Here is a 12,544-nt window from a genome sequence, read left to right as displayed (position 1 = left end):
TGGGGAGGGGCTGAGGCGCTCTCCGGGCCCCGGCCCGTGGCCTGGCGCGGCTCCACGGCCGACAGATGGCGGCGGGCGGAGTGGGGCGACTAGGTGGAGGGGGCGTCAGATGGCGCCGCCCCGGGCCGACCCCCGCCGCCGCGGAGGAAGCCTGCTGGGGCCCTGGGCTCTGCGCATCTGGAGGGGCCGCGTGCCCGCCGCGCCGCGCGGGTGGCAGGGGAGGTGACGCGCCGAGCTGCCACCGCCGGTGCCCCGGGCTGTCCCGACGCGCGCGGGAGGGGCGAGGTGGGAACGCGCGGGCGGGCTCAGCTGTCTCCTGGCAGCTGCGCGGCAGAGGGCCGGGCCGCCGGTGCGCCTGCGCGGCCAGGGCTCCCGGGGCGGGGCGCGCGGCCGGGGCACCGGCGCCGAGGACCCCTCCAACGCCCCTCACTGCCCCTCGCGTACCCCCCGCCGGCTCTCGCTGCCTTTGTGCCACGGCGCCTGCCCGGGGCTGCTCCCGCCGCCCGGGTAAGCTGGTCACTCCCCACGCAGGCCCGGGGCAAGGTGGACGTAGGGTGGTATAAGGATTTGAGGTAATGGACGGGAAGTGCAAAGGGTAAGGTAGAAAATAGACGTTCTTAAAGACAAAAGCAAAAGAGACGCAGCAACAAAAAGGAGCTTCCCGTGGCCTAACTGAGCTGTCATCCCAGTCGCCCTTGTTACCCTGTCAGAAAGTGGAAAACACACCTGTTCTCCTGGGGGCTTGTCCCCACGGAGACCCCTACGCCAAGGACCGGAGCTAAAAGGGCACCCCTAAGGAAAGCTGGAAGCCAGCGAGCTGCCTGGTCGCAGCCAAGGGCATAGCTCAGGGCACACAGGGTGGGTGGGCTGGGCTCCACACAGGTCCAGGTCCCATGGAAGCTTCCAGAGGGGAAGTTGCTGCAAGGAGGGGCTCCTGGGGAGGGAACACCCAGGCTGCTCAGGGGCCATACTCTGGGCAGGGCTGCCTGGTAGCCCGGCCCACCAGCTCTGAGGAAACCCATCCCCAGCCAGGTGGCCCTGTGGGGAGAGCTGCTCTCTCAGTGAGAGGGCCTAGCACCCAGACTCGCCCTAGTGGGGTGGAGGCTGGAGCTGCCTCCAACTCCAGGCATGGCTGGTGGGCCCCAGTGGGACATGGTGGGAGTCCCAGGACAGTGGCCTTGCCCCTATGTGGTGGCTCTAGGGGTCCAAGGGAGGCAGGTCTCCCGACTCTTGCAGCCAGATGAGCACTTGTCTGTGAGCACCTGTGAGGCCCCCAGTTTGGTGGGGGGTGGGACACTGGAGGAGGTCACTGGCCAGGCGGGCAGCAGCCAGGGCAGAGCCTGGGGCTAGGGTTTTGGGAGCCCAGGGCCCACTTCCTCCCCCTAGGTGGGTGGGGCGGTGGGCTGAGGAGGCTTCCAAGAAGGAGGTGGAGGTCACAGGAACTGTCTCTCTTGTCAACAATGGAGGCCACCCTGGCGTGGAGGCCAGAGTGTGAGGGGCGCTCTCCCTGCCCAGTCCTGCGGTGAGGCCAGGACAGCTGAAGGAGATGCCCCCTGCCCTCCTGGCTGCAGTGGTGGGCCCTGTGCCCTACACTGTGGACAGGGCAAAGAAGTGGGAGAGGGCTGGATGCGACTCCTGGGGGCGGGGCCTGGGACTCGGGCTTGGGGGATCCCCAGGGGAACAGACCCAGAAGGCTATTCAGCCATCATGGAGGGAGAACTATCAGGGCAGGGCAGGGGCTCAGGGCAGCAGGCACTGGGAGTGCTGCAGCCAGGGGGCCACTGTGGGCAGTGGGGTGAGGTCATTGGGTTAGGCTGCAGAAGAGTCTAGAGGGTCTTAGGACCTCATCCTGTGTCTGCTCCTGAGCAGAGTATCCTGTGGCCCATGACCACAATGGGGACACCTCAGACAAGGCTTCTGGAAGAAGAGCCCAGCCAGGAATTGTCTGACTGTCTGAGTGAGTGTGTGGGGCGGGTGGTATCCACGCTGGTGTGAGGACCTGGGCTGGGCTCTGGGGTGTGGCCTTTACAACTCGCTAGAACCAGTACACTCGTATTGAAACTAATAGAATTTCATTCCAACCTGCATTTACTGTTATCTCAAAGCAATGAAATTCAGCCCAGTGTTTTCCTAATCAAATCTATTTGACCAAAGTGAAGTATATTTATCACAAATAACACATTTTGGTGGGGATGGGGGACTCAAAGGCTGAGAAGGGACCCAGGTTCCGTCCTCTGGAGCTTCTGGTTCTATAGGGGTCCTGGACCTCGCGTGGTTAATGGGGGCCCTGTGACAGTCTCCCCTGGAGGACCTGCCACAGTGCCCCAACCGTACCAAGGTACATACTCCTGGCCCCGCCTCAGGGATCCCAAGGCCCAGGGGCAGGCCTGAGAATCTGCATTTTTACAAATACCCCAGATATCCTGCAGGGGACACCTGGCATCAGGCCAGGCATGCAGGAGGCAGGACCCTGGACAGGGGGTGTGAGGGGCAGGCTGGGCCAGAAAGGAGTGGCTACCTCACTGGGGGAGGGCATCCATGGATGAGAGGGACCCCCAAGCAGGGGCCAGGCCCAGGTGGTGGAACAGCCCAGGGGCCAAGGACCTGCCCAGAGTCTTCCTTCAGGGATTTGGGGAGGGCTACACTGGGGCTAGACTGATCACGTGGCTGGATCACAAGGGCCTCAGAAGGTGGAGGGACAGTGTCCGTCCGAGAGGGATGGCTTCCTGGGGGGGTGGCATCTGAAATGACCTCATAGGTGTCCCACAACCAGGGTAGAGAAGAAGCCAGAGGCCAGCCAGGGGATGGAGAGGGCGGGGCCGTGGCCGGGGGGCTGAGTAGTGCCCCTGCCCTCCACGGTCTCTGACCTCACCCTTGCCAGCCTCCCCTGCCCTGGCCTGTGATGGCACCCTGGCCCCCTGGGCTTTTGGAAGGCATCCCCAGTGGGCCAGTCTTCCTGGCCCTCCTGCCAGGCCTTGGGCTCTGCAGAGGGAACTGGAGCTGTGGGGTTGGGTTTCAGGCCACTCCACCACGATATGAATAATGCAGTTGGCTGAGATTGGAAGGTGACCTCAGCCCCAGGGTTGGGGGCACCCCCAGAGCCTCCTGCCAGTTCTAGCCTTTCCCCTGCCGACCAGGACACCAAGCCTGCCTGGGCATCCAGCTGGCTGCCCACCTGTACCCTGGCCTTCTTTGGCCACTAAGCTGGTGCCCCCTAGGCTGTGAGTGGGGGAGCAGCAGTGCAGCTGAGGCTGCCAGGGGCAGGCATAGGGTGTGGCAGATTGGGGATGGAGGCCTCCGTCTTCTGTGGGGAGAAGTGGAGCTTCCCCAGTGGGTCCCACAGGGCCTGATGCTTGTCTCCCAGACACAGAGGAGGGAGACGACCTGTCAGGGCCTGCGGATGGTGAGAGATGTCCCACTTCTGGACCACGAGCTCTTCCTCTGACACCTGGTAGAAAGAGTCTGAACATCAGTGTGAAACTTCCCAACCTGAGGACAAAGAGAACATCCTGAAAGTTTTGGGGGAGGGGTGGCCCAGGTCACATACAAAGGAGGATTCTGATAGGGGAGGTGCCAGAAGACAGCGGAGCGCCCCTCACAGCCAACTTCCAACCAGAATTCTGGGCTGGTTGCCCCTCGGGGTGCGTTGCAGAATCAGGGCATTTTAAGGTCTGCAAAGTCCCCAAAGGTTTGCCTTCCAGTGTCCTTTCTGGGGAAGTGAGCTGTGAGGGAAAACCAGGGAGGAGGAGGACGTGGTCCCAGGAGGAGGGAGCCTGGCACCGGAGAGAGGCGCAGGGAAGCCGCAGCGTCAGAGTCATCCCCGGACGGACAGAAGGTCCAGGGGGACGACCTGGGAAAGACCGCGGGGGCTGCAGGCTGCTGACACCCAGTGTGCAGAGAGCCACGCAGGGCAAGGATGCAGGAGAGTCCTGAGCCTCAGGTGGCAGGGGGACTGGCTCCAGGAATCTGTAGGCTGTAGGGCACGGAGTGTCAGCCATGGACAGATCTACACGACCACAGGAATGACTGTCCAGAGACGGCTCCGACCATAGCTGGCCTTAATGGGGACTAGAGCAAGTCAAGGTGCAGGGCCGGAGACCCCCCATCCCGAGGAAGAAGGCAGTCGAGGATGGCGAAAGCTGAAAAAATCCAGAAACAGCCACGGGCACAGATTATTTGGAAGGATGGAGAAGCTGACAACTGGGAGGGATGGCGAGGAGGTGGAGCAACAGGGGCACCCATTCACTGCTGAGGGAATGCAAAACGGTACAGCCGATGGTTTGGAAGGCAGTTTGGTGGTTTCTTAAAAAATTAACGTACTCTTACCATAGGAGCCAGCAATCATGCTTCTTGTTGTTACCCAAAGCAGCTGAAAACGTATATCCCCACACAGCCTGCACATGCATGTTTACAGCAGCTTTATTCATAACTGCCAACACTTGGAAGTAACCACGATGCCCTTAAGCCGGCAGTGGATAAGCTGTGGTTCATCCAGACAATGGAAACTCGTGCTAAGAACAAGGGGGCTCTCAGGCATGAGAAGACGTGGAAGAACCTTAAATGCACATCTTGAAGTGAAAGCAACCAATCTGAAAAGATTGCCTACTGTATGGTTCCGACTGTATGACTCTGTTTTGGAAAAGGGGAAACTGTGGAGACAGTAAAAGGCTCTGTGGTCGCCGGGGGTGTGTGTGGTGGGCAGGGATGAATAAAGTGGATGCAGGAGATTTTTTGGGCAGTGAAACTCCTGTGTGACCCTGTGATTGTGGATACGTGTCATTATACATTCGTCAAACTCCTAGAATGTTCAACATCAGAAACCTAAGGTCAACTATAGACTAATACTACTAATAATAATGTATCAGTATTGACTCATCAGTTACCGCAAAGGTATCACATGAATGCAATATGTTGGGAAGGATTTGAGTGGGTACATGGGACCTGTACTTTCTGCTCATTTCTCTGTAAACAGAAAAATGCTCAAAAAAGATCTATTAATTTTATATCTATATCTATGTCTATCTATTTATCTGTCAAAGGAAACAGGAAAAAGATGGGGGATCTGGGATGGCGAGACCCGTTGGAAGAGATGGAGGGCCTGAGGGATCCACCTACCCCCAGGGGACCCACCCATCCTCCCAGCCCCCAAGACACAGGTGGGGAAGCTGGCGGCAGGTAAGACCTTATGAGGGAGGGGAAGGCAGGATGCACCCCTCCCCCGTCTCTCCCTACCTCTGGGCCCTGCTCCCCTGACAAGCTGACATTCCTTCACCACTGTTCCCAGGAGGCTCTAACTCAAGGGTGGCATCTTAACCACTGCCACACTGTCCCAGGCCCATGGACCGCCTACTGCCCACAACGGAGCCTACTGACCAGCCCCCTTGGCTCCCCAGTTCCACAGCTTACCTCTATGGGGGCAGCACTGACGGGGAAGCCCAGGGGAGGACCTGGGAGGGGCTCAGTGAGGGGAGGGCCCCAAGGCACCGCTCAGGATGGCGCCCCCAGCAGAGCCAGCTCCCCATCCAAACCCCTGCCCCATCTCGGGCCAGCTCCCTGCCCTGGAAGCACGTGGATGCCACCCCCAACTGCCAGACCCCTCACACCCCGTGACCTTCCTCCATAAGACACCGGAGCTTGCCTTTCCGCCCCTCCCTCCAGATTCAGCTTGTCGCTGCCTCTTCAGGACCTGCCTGCGCCTGGCCCCCAGCTTGCTGCCCTCTCCTGCTTCAGGACCCTGACGCAGGCAGGCCCTTGGCCCAGAACACTCCTGTCTGAGCCCCTTGGGAGGAAGGACAGGAGCCCACTTGACCTCTGGGACCTGGGCTGCGGGAAAGCTCGGCCCTCAGGGCCCCAGGGGGCCTGGTCCTCCCCTTCAGGCGACTATGGGCCCGGCCTGGAGGTGCAGATGTCCCTAAGGCCCGCACACACCCTAGTCTCTCTGCACAACACAGGGCCTCAGTGCTGACACAGGCGTCTACACTGGCCGACTATACAGCCAGGCACCAAGATGGGCAGCCAGTTCTCAGGGCTTCTGTGCCCCCTGGCTCCTCTGCCCCGTCTCTGCTCCAGGTGATGTGGGGTGGGGCTCTCCCCACAAGCTCCCCCCACAACTGCCACATGTTGTTCTGCATTAGTGCCTGGGGCTGCCTGCTGCGTGCCTCCCGTCACTGCGCAGGTGCCTAGTGGGCTTATTGGCTGATGTCCTCCAGGTCCTACCTGCCTGAATCCAATCCCTGGCCTGTGGGCAGTGCCTCCTCAATCCGTGAGGGAGGGTGCGGCCGCTTAGGCGACCGCGGTGATGGTGGGGTGCGGGGGTGAACCCCACTGCCCACTGTCCTCCCAGTTCCCACAGCCTCTCCCGGGAGACCCCAACCTCCAGCAGAGACTAGCAGGCCCAAGGTCAGCCGTCTGTGTATTGACAGCGTCTGTCCACCCAGGGCTGGAGGGTGAGGGTGGGGGATGGGCATACGCCGCTCAATAAGGCCCATCTTGTGAGACAATAAATTTGGCCGTTGATCCAGCAGGCAGACGTCGATAAATGAACGGTTAATATAAACACTGTCCTTCCCAAATTAATCCGGGTGCAGGGGTTAGGGCACAGGGCAAGCTGGAGGTTGAAATATGGGGAGAAGGCAGGACAGGGACAGGTCTGACCAGGCTGGCCTGTGGGAGGGGAGTCGGGGCATCTCTGCAGGGAGGGTGTGGGGTCTCCTTCTGTCCTCAGTGGGGTCCCAAGCAGCTGCTTGTCTGGTGTTTGGAGGGCAGCCAGATTTAGCACATAAAAACCCAAGAGGCCCAGTCACATTCAGATTTCAGGTCAACAGCTTAATCTGAGATGAAGTGTGCCCACGCTTGACCTGGGGACTACTTACACTAAAACGTATTCATCACCTACGGAGAATGTGCTTGTCCCTGTGCTTTAGCAGAAGACCCTGGCGAGAAGGGGAGGACAGGAGAAGCAGGAGGGAAGCTCTGTGCCTGCTGAGCCTGGCAGGGCCCATGCCACCCCCAGCCCCAGGGCCCAGTCGTCCCCACCAGCCTCCAAGGCGATGAGCAGCCAGGCACCCAGGGTCTGGGAGCCGGCCCCGGGCATGAGCACTGCAGGAACTCGGTCCTGGAGGACTGCTGTAATCATGGTCCAGCCCAGCTGTGACCTGACACCCCTAGGTGACCCTCAGCAGTGTGGCCCCCGCTTCCCCACACAAAGGGAGCAGGGAGGGTTCTTGGGGACTGCTTCCTGTGGGGGCGCAGGTGCTGGACATCGGCCACCTTTGCAGTGGGTTCCTCCGCAGTGGGGCCTTGAGTACCTGGGGGGCTCAGGCTCCTCCAGCAGCCATGAGTCCCCAGTCCATGCTGGGCACCGCCCAGTGGGAGTCCTATAAATAAATAAACCTCATCATATAAATAAACTCCAGCTTGCCAGGCAATCCTGACCCAGGGGCAGCTGCTGGGCCCGGCCAGGCCACCACCCGCACCCAGGCCTCCTGAGGTCTGGCTGGCCTCCCACGCACCCTGTAGCCCAGGCGGGTCAGCCTCAGGGCCCCTGTGGTGGCCGTGAGAGGGCTGTTAACGGCCAGCCTGCCCCTGACTCCTCAAGGCCCAGGTGCGGGCTCTGGCCGCCAGCCGGGGCTGGGCTGTGGTGCTGGGGGTCGTGCTGCTGGGCCTCCTGGCCTGAGGGGGCTGCCTCCTCTCCACATGCTCCCAAGTCCTCCATGATGTCCTTCCTGGATGAGCAGTCCGCTTGGGGTCCCCCAGCCCAGATCGAGGAGGAGGGGGCTGCAGACCCCAGGATCCGTGACTGATGGGGGCTCGGGAGCCGCAGCCCACCCTGCGCTGGGCAGATGGGGAAGCAGCTGTCAGGACCTAATGGGCCCCTTGACAAATAGGATGAGGGGAGCTTCCGATCTGTCCCTGCCCCCCAGCAGGGCAGTTCTGGCCTGGCAGGCAGGTGTCAGCACTGGGGTCTGAAGGCCCACAGGACAGGGCTCTACTAGCCTCTCCTTGAGTTCTTGGGCAGCTGGTTCCGGTGGCCCTGGGGGAGGAGGAGTGGGGTGGGGGATGAGTGCTGAGGTGGGCCCCTCCCAGCCTCACAGGGGCATGCTGAGCTCAGCGCTGCCGGCTGACCGAAGGCTTTAGGGACCATTAAAAATCCTCTCGGCTGCCGGCCGCCTGGAGACATCAATTTGCTGCTGGACTGTAGTTACGGCTGCCGCCTTCCCTTCCCCCGTGCCTCCTCCATCCAACCCTCCACTCAGGGAGGGGATGGTGGTGTCCTTCTGCTTTCCCACCCTTCCCTGGCTGGCCTGGGCAGAGTACCCACTCTCCTTCAAAACCGCCGGACACGCCATGACCAGGCTGAGCCTGGAGGCCGTGTCGCTAAGTGGAAGACACAGGCACAGAGGGACCAGTCCCACCCGGGCTCCCCAGGGCTCAGCCCACCGGGCATCCCTGGAGCAGCCAAGCCCAGAGAGACAGGAGGGAGGAATGGGGCCGGGCGCTGGGGGAGGGGATTGGGGCTTAAGGAAGCAGTCTCAGTTTGGGAAGATGAAAAAGTTCTAGAACTGATGGTGAAGGCTGCGCAGCAATGTAAATGTGTGCCACTGAACTGTGCACGTAAGAATGACTAAGATGGTGAAGTTTATGTTAACTATATTTTAACACAATAGAAATTTTTAAAAAATCAAACTGTCCCGTTTCTGTGCCCTCACCACCGGCTCCCAGGAGACCGGACTGAGGCGGTGGGGGGGGTGACTGTGTCTCACGGACTCTGTTCCCATGCTGGCCAGGCCCTCCTCTGAGGGCTGTCCTGGGTGGGGTGGCAGTGGCCAAGGGGACTCTGGGGGTTGCATGGCTGGGTTCCAGGCCAGGTTGGGGCTGGGGCTCCCCAAGGGCAGGCCTTCCCCAGGCCCAGGCTCAGGGCTGGGGGCGGAGGGGAGGGTCCGCGGGGGGCGGGGTGTTTTCTTATTGACAGTGCTTAGTGTGTCATAGATGATATAAAGCACATCAGTTTTTAGCTGATGTATTGAACTTTTTCAACTCTGCTGTTAACCTACCCCCATTCTGAGACAGCCTGGCATCCTGCTGGGTCAGGACAGGGCAGGCCCCGACCCCACAGGGCGCTCCTCACGGGATCCCCGGGTCGCCCACAAGCTGGGTCTACAGGGTAGGTGGGGGGTCCTCAGGCCTGGGGAGGGGACCTTGGCAGGAGCATTTGAGACTGACCAAAAGGAGCATTCTGTCCCAGGCCGGCCACCCTGAGGGGTCACAGCTCCTGGGCCAATGAGTCGGCGGTGGCGCTGCTGACCTGGCAGTGCCAGAGGCACGGAGGTGCCTGGCGGGGAGATGGAAGTCTGCCCGAGGAAGCCGGTCAGTCGGGTGGCTGCCAGCCCAGGGAGGATTTAGAGGGCCGCCCGCTCGGCCATCGATCCACCCCTGTGTCTCTTCCGAGGTGTATAAAACTGCTTGTTCTCCCAGTTAGAAAAATGGCCACGGTTTCGGATAATTGATTGATTTTCCTCTTTAGGAATATTCATAAACACCAGTTCCAAGAACAGGTAAATCCTAGTCCCCAAGTGAAGTCTGCCCCCACTCAGCCTCCTTCAAGGGCAGAGAGCACAGAGCCCACCAGCCTCCTCCCACCCGCACTGTGCACATAGTGAGGGGTCACCCCTGGCAGGGGATGTGGTGGTGGAGGCTGGGCTTGCCCTTGGGGGTTCCCTTCAAACCCCAACAAACTGCTCTGAGCAGGCCCAGAGGTGAGTGTCTGCGTCCACCAACTCTGCCCAAATGCTGTGTGACACCGGACAGGTCTCTGAACTTCTCTGGGCACTAAAGTGGAAGCTCAAGCCCAGCCCTACCAGCCTGAGAGGCTGTGACAGGGTCCCAGGACACCTCCCAACTACCCGTTCAACCCACAATCCCCATGGTGGCCAAGCGACCTTCTGACTGCATCTCCGACCCTCTAAGCCCTCCTCTGGGGCCCCTGAACTGGCCCTCCTGACTGCCTCACTCCCTCTGCCCTCCCAATACCAGGCTGTTTCGAGACTCTTTAGTCAGCCTAGAGAACTCCTATTCACTCCTCAAAATCCTTTGTAGTGCCCCTTGCCAAGCAGAAATATACCTCCCTTTTGTGATTCCATCCAGATGCCTGAGCACTGAGCCCCCAGAAGTCCCCCGTCTGCCTCCTGGCCCCACCCATTGGGTTGAGGTGCTTGCTGAGTGGATGGCTGGGGGCCAGGCCCCTCCATGAATGAAGCCCCAGGCTGTCCAGGGGGCTCAGTAAACCAGGCCCAGGAGTGTTTACTTGTGAGTTTATTTATCACGTGTTTACCTGTGTGACTGAGCAACAGATCACACACACTGTGAAATACACAGACCCAGACACTGCAAACAGGGGCAGCGGGGTCCCCGCTCCCGCGCACTCTCTGCACACCTCTGCTGTGGGGACGTGGGGACTGTGAGCGGGCAGAACGTGGAGGCTGGCCATGCTCAGGCCTTGGGGCTAAAATGGGGCTTCTGCACTGGACTGTCCTCCCCCAGACTCCAGGGAAGGGCCTGGGATGTTCCCTGGGGAGTCAGGAGCCAGGGAGAAGGCAGGGGCCTGGTGAACAGGAACCAGTGCCTGTAAGAAGCCACGGTGTGGGGGCCACAGGTGGGGGCAGGGGTGGTGGTTACCCTGGCCAACTGCCCCACCGGCCATGGCCTGCACCTCTCTGGCCCCCACTCCTTGTGGGCCAGGCTTACCCCCATGCTGGCCAGTCTCTTCTTGGCGCCCCTGTTCTCTAGGCAGGAAGCCCCGCCTGCGTGGCCAGGGCTGCTCAGGGAAGCACAGGACATGGTGCGCGTGTTGCTTGGGAAGCACAGGCCCCTTTTCTTGGGGACAGTGGGTGGCAGATCCTCTGACCAGACAGGGGCCTGGCTGCCTGCTGTCAGGGACACTTGGCCTCTTCCTTGATAGCGCTGTGATGAGGAGCTCACCCCTCCATGGCCCCCCACTATCTAGGACAGCTTTGCCTCTTAGAAAGTCCTCCGAACTGAGAGTAGTCAGGCCCAGGGATTCCTCCCAGTGCCCTGGTGGGATTCTAAGGTCTTACCAGGCCCTTCCACCCGACGGGCAGTGCCTCAGAGCCCTGCAGGAGTCCTGGGAGAGAGGCCCGGTGGAGGCCCCCAGGCAGCTTTGAGGGCCATCCTGCCAGGCCTTGGAGGCCACCAGGGAGACAGGAGGGGTGGAGAGGCCCAGGAGCCTCCAGCTGACTACCCACCTGCCCACCTCGCTCCCAGGGCCACACCCCAGGGTGGCTGCAGGGCCCGGCCACTGTCCTACTGAGGCTCCCTGGGGGGCGGAAGGCAGCACATCATGGATGATCTGCTATTGACAGGACAGGATGGGGCAGGCCGGCCTGGGTCAGCAGATCTGTCCCAGTTCAGGATGTGGGAATGTCCCTGGCCATTGATCAGGTGGATGCTGGTCTCACCGGGCCCTGGGGGAGGTGGGGGCTGCCTGTGCAGCGTGGTCAGGGTTTGCACATGGAGGTGGACCACGCCCCCTGACTCCTGCTGACAATGTTCTGCTTGGTCCGCCCTGAGGGCCGGGGCATCCCTGATGCTGCCTGGCAGTGCCACTGGGCAGAGCAGAGGCCCAGCCTGCAGTGGGAGCTGGAGTTCCTCTGGCAGCAGCAGGACATCCTGGGCCCTGACGGGATCAGGACACATCTGGTGCACTATCCTGCAGGTCAGGGGGACCCTCTCCCCAGGCAAAGTGGGAACTCGGCTGTGACCTCTGAATCTTAGTGGGCATACTGCCAGCCTGTTGCAAGGGGCCTGCTGACCTGGATGGCCTGGTTCCCTCCTGCACTGGCTGGTCCTAGGCACTGCAGACCCTTCCTGGTGCGAGGAGTGCCGACGCTTAGAAGAAACAGGTGCATATTCACCCACGAGATGGTGTTTCTGGGAGGAGAGGCTCTTGAGAATCAGAACAAGAGGCAGCACCTGAGAGACAGGCCAGGAAGGGGAGGAGCAGGGAGCAAAGACCCCGAGAAGAGGCCCAGAGACAAAGTGGAAGCAACAGAGGCACCAGGTCAGAGAAAGGGCTGGGCTGGGACCTGGGCCCCCACTGGCCCTGGGCACCCCTAAGCCATAGGACCAGGCTCAAGTCACCTTGGGCCACACTCTGCGGTCTGAGTGATTCATGACTGGCACGTGCCGTCCCTGGATTGATTATTGGAAGCAGGTTCTCTTGGTGGGGTCAGGGAGCCTCTGGAGCCAGGCAGCCAGGCCACCCGGAAAACCACAGGCAGGGCCTCGGCCCCTCGCCCACACCCGCCCTCCCACCCAAGCCTGCACCGCTAATGAATTGGGATTTGATCCACGAGACCACATCTCACCACAGCCGTGACTATCTGGCTCCAGCAGGGCCGGGTGAGGGGTTGGCAGGCAGTGGAGCCATGTCCCAGAGCCCACTGGCCAAGGCACAGCAGGGCTGGGGAGCTGATGCTGCCCAATGTCCCACATGCTCATGGCCTGGGGCCAGTCACCCCTTGGGCTG

At 61.1% G+C, this 12,544-nt stretch overlaps 1 long non-coding RNA gene across 2 annotated transcripts; it reads left to right on the top strand.

Moving 5' to 3' along the window:
- Window positions 1-350: 350 nt before the first annotated feature.
- Window positions 351-8,591, top strand: LOC141574987 (uncharacterized). 2 transcript variants are annotated; one of them, XR_012502185.1, is made up of 4 exons: window positions 351-507; window positions 1,870-1,957; window positions 5,040-5,175; window positions 5,659-8,591. It is a non-coding gene; the product is annotated as an uncharacterized LOC141574987 (long non-coding RNA). The 2 variants fall into 2 exon arrangements; XR_012502186.1 differs by lacking the exon at window positions 1,870-1,957.
- Window positions 8,592-12,544: the final 3,953 nt, after the last annotated feature.

This window comes from Camelus bactrianus, chromosome 25 (genome assembly GCF_048773025.1).
Source record: "Camelus bactrianus isolate YW-2024 breed Bactrian camel chromosome 25, ASM4877302v1, whole genome shotgun sequence".
Taxonomy (NCBI): domain Eukaryota; kingdom Metazoa; phylum Chordata; class Mammalia; order Artiodactyla; family Camelidae; genus Camelus; species Camelus bactrianus.
The sequence above is the reverse complement of the archived record's forward strand: the minus strand, read 5'-3'. Positions and strand labels throughout refer to the sequence as shown.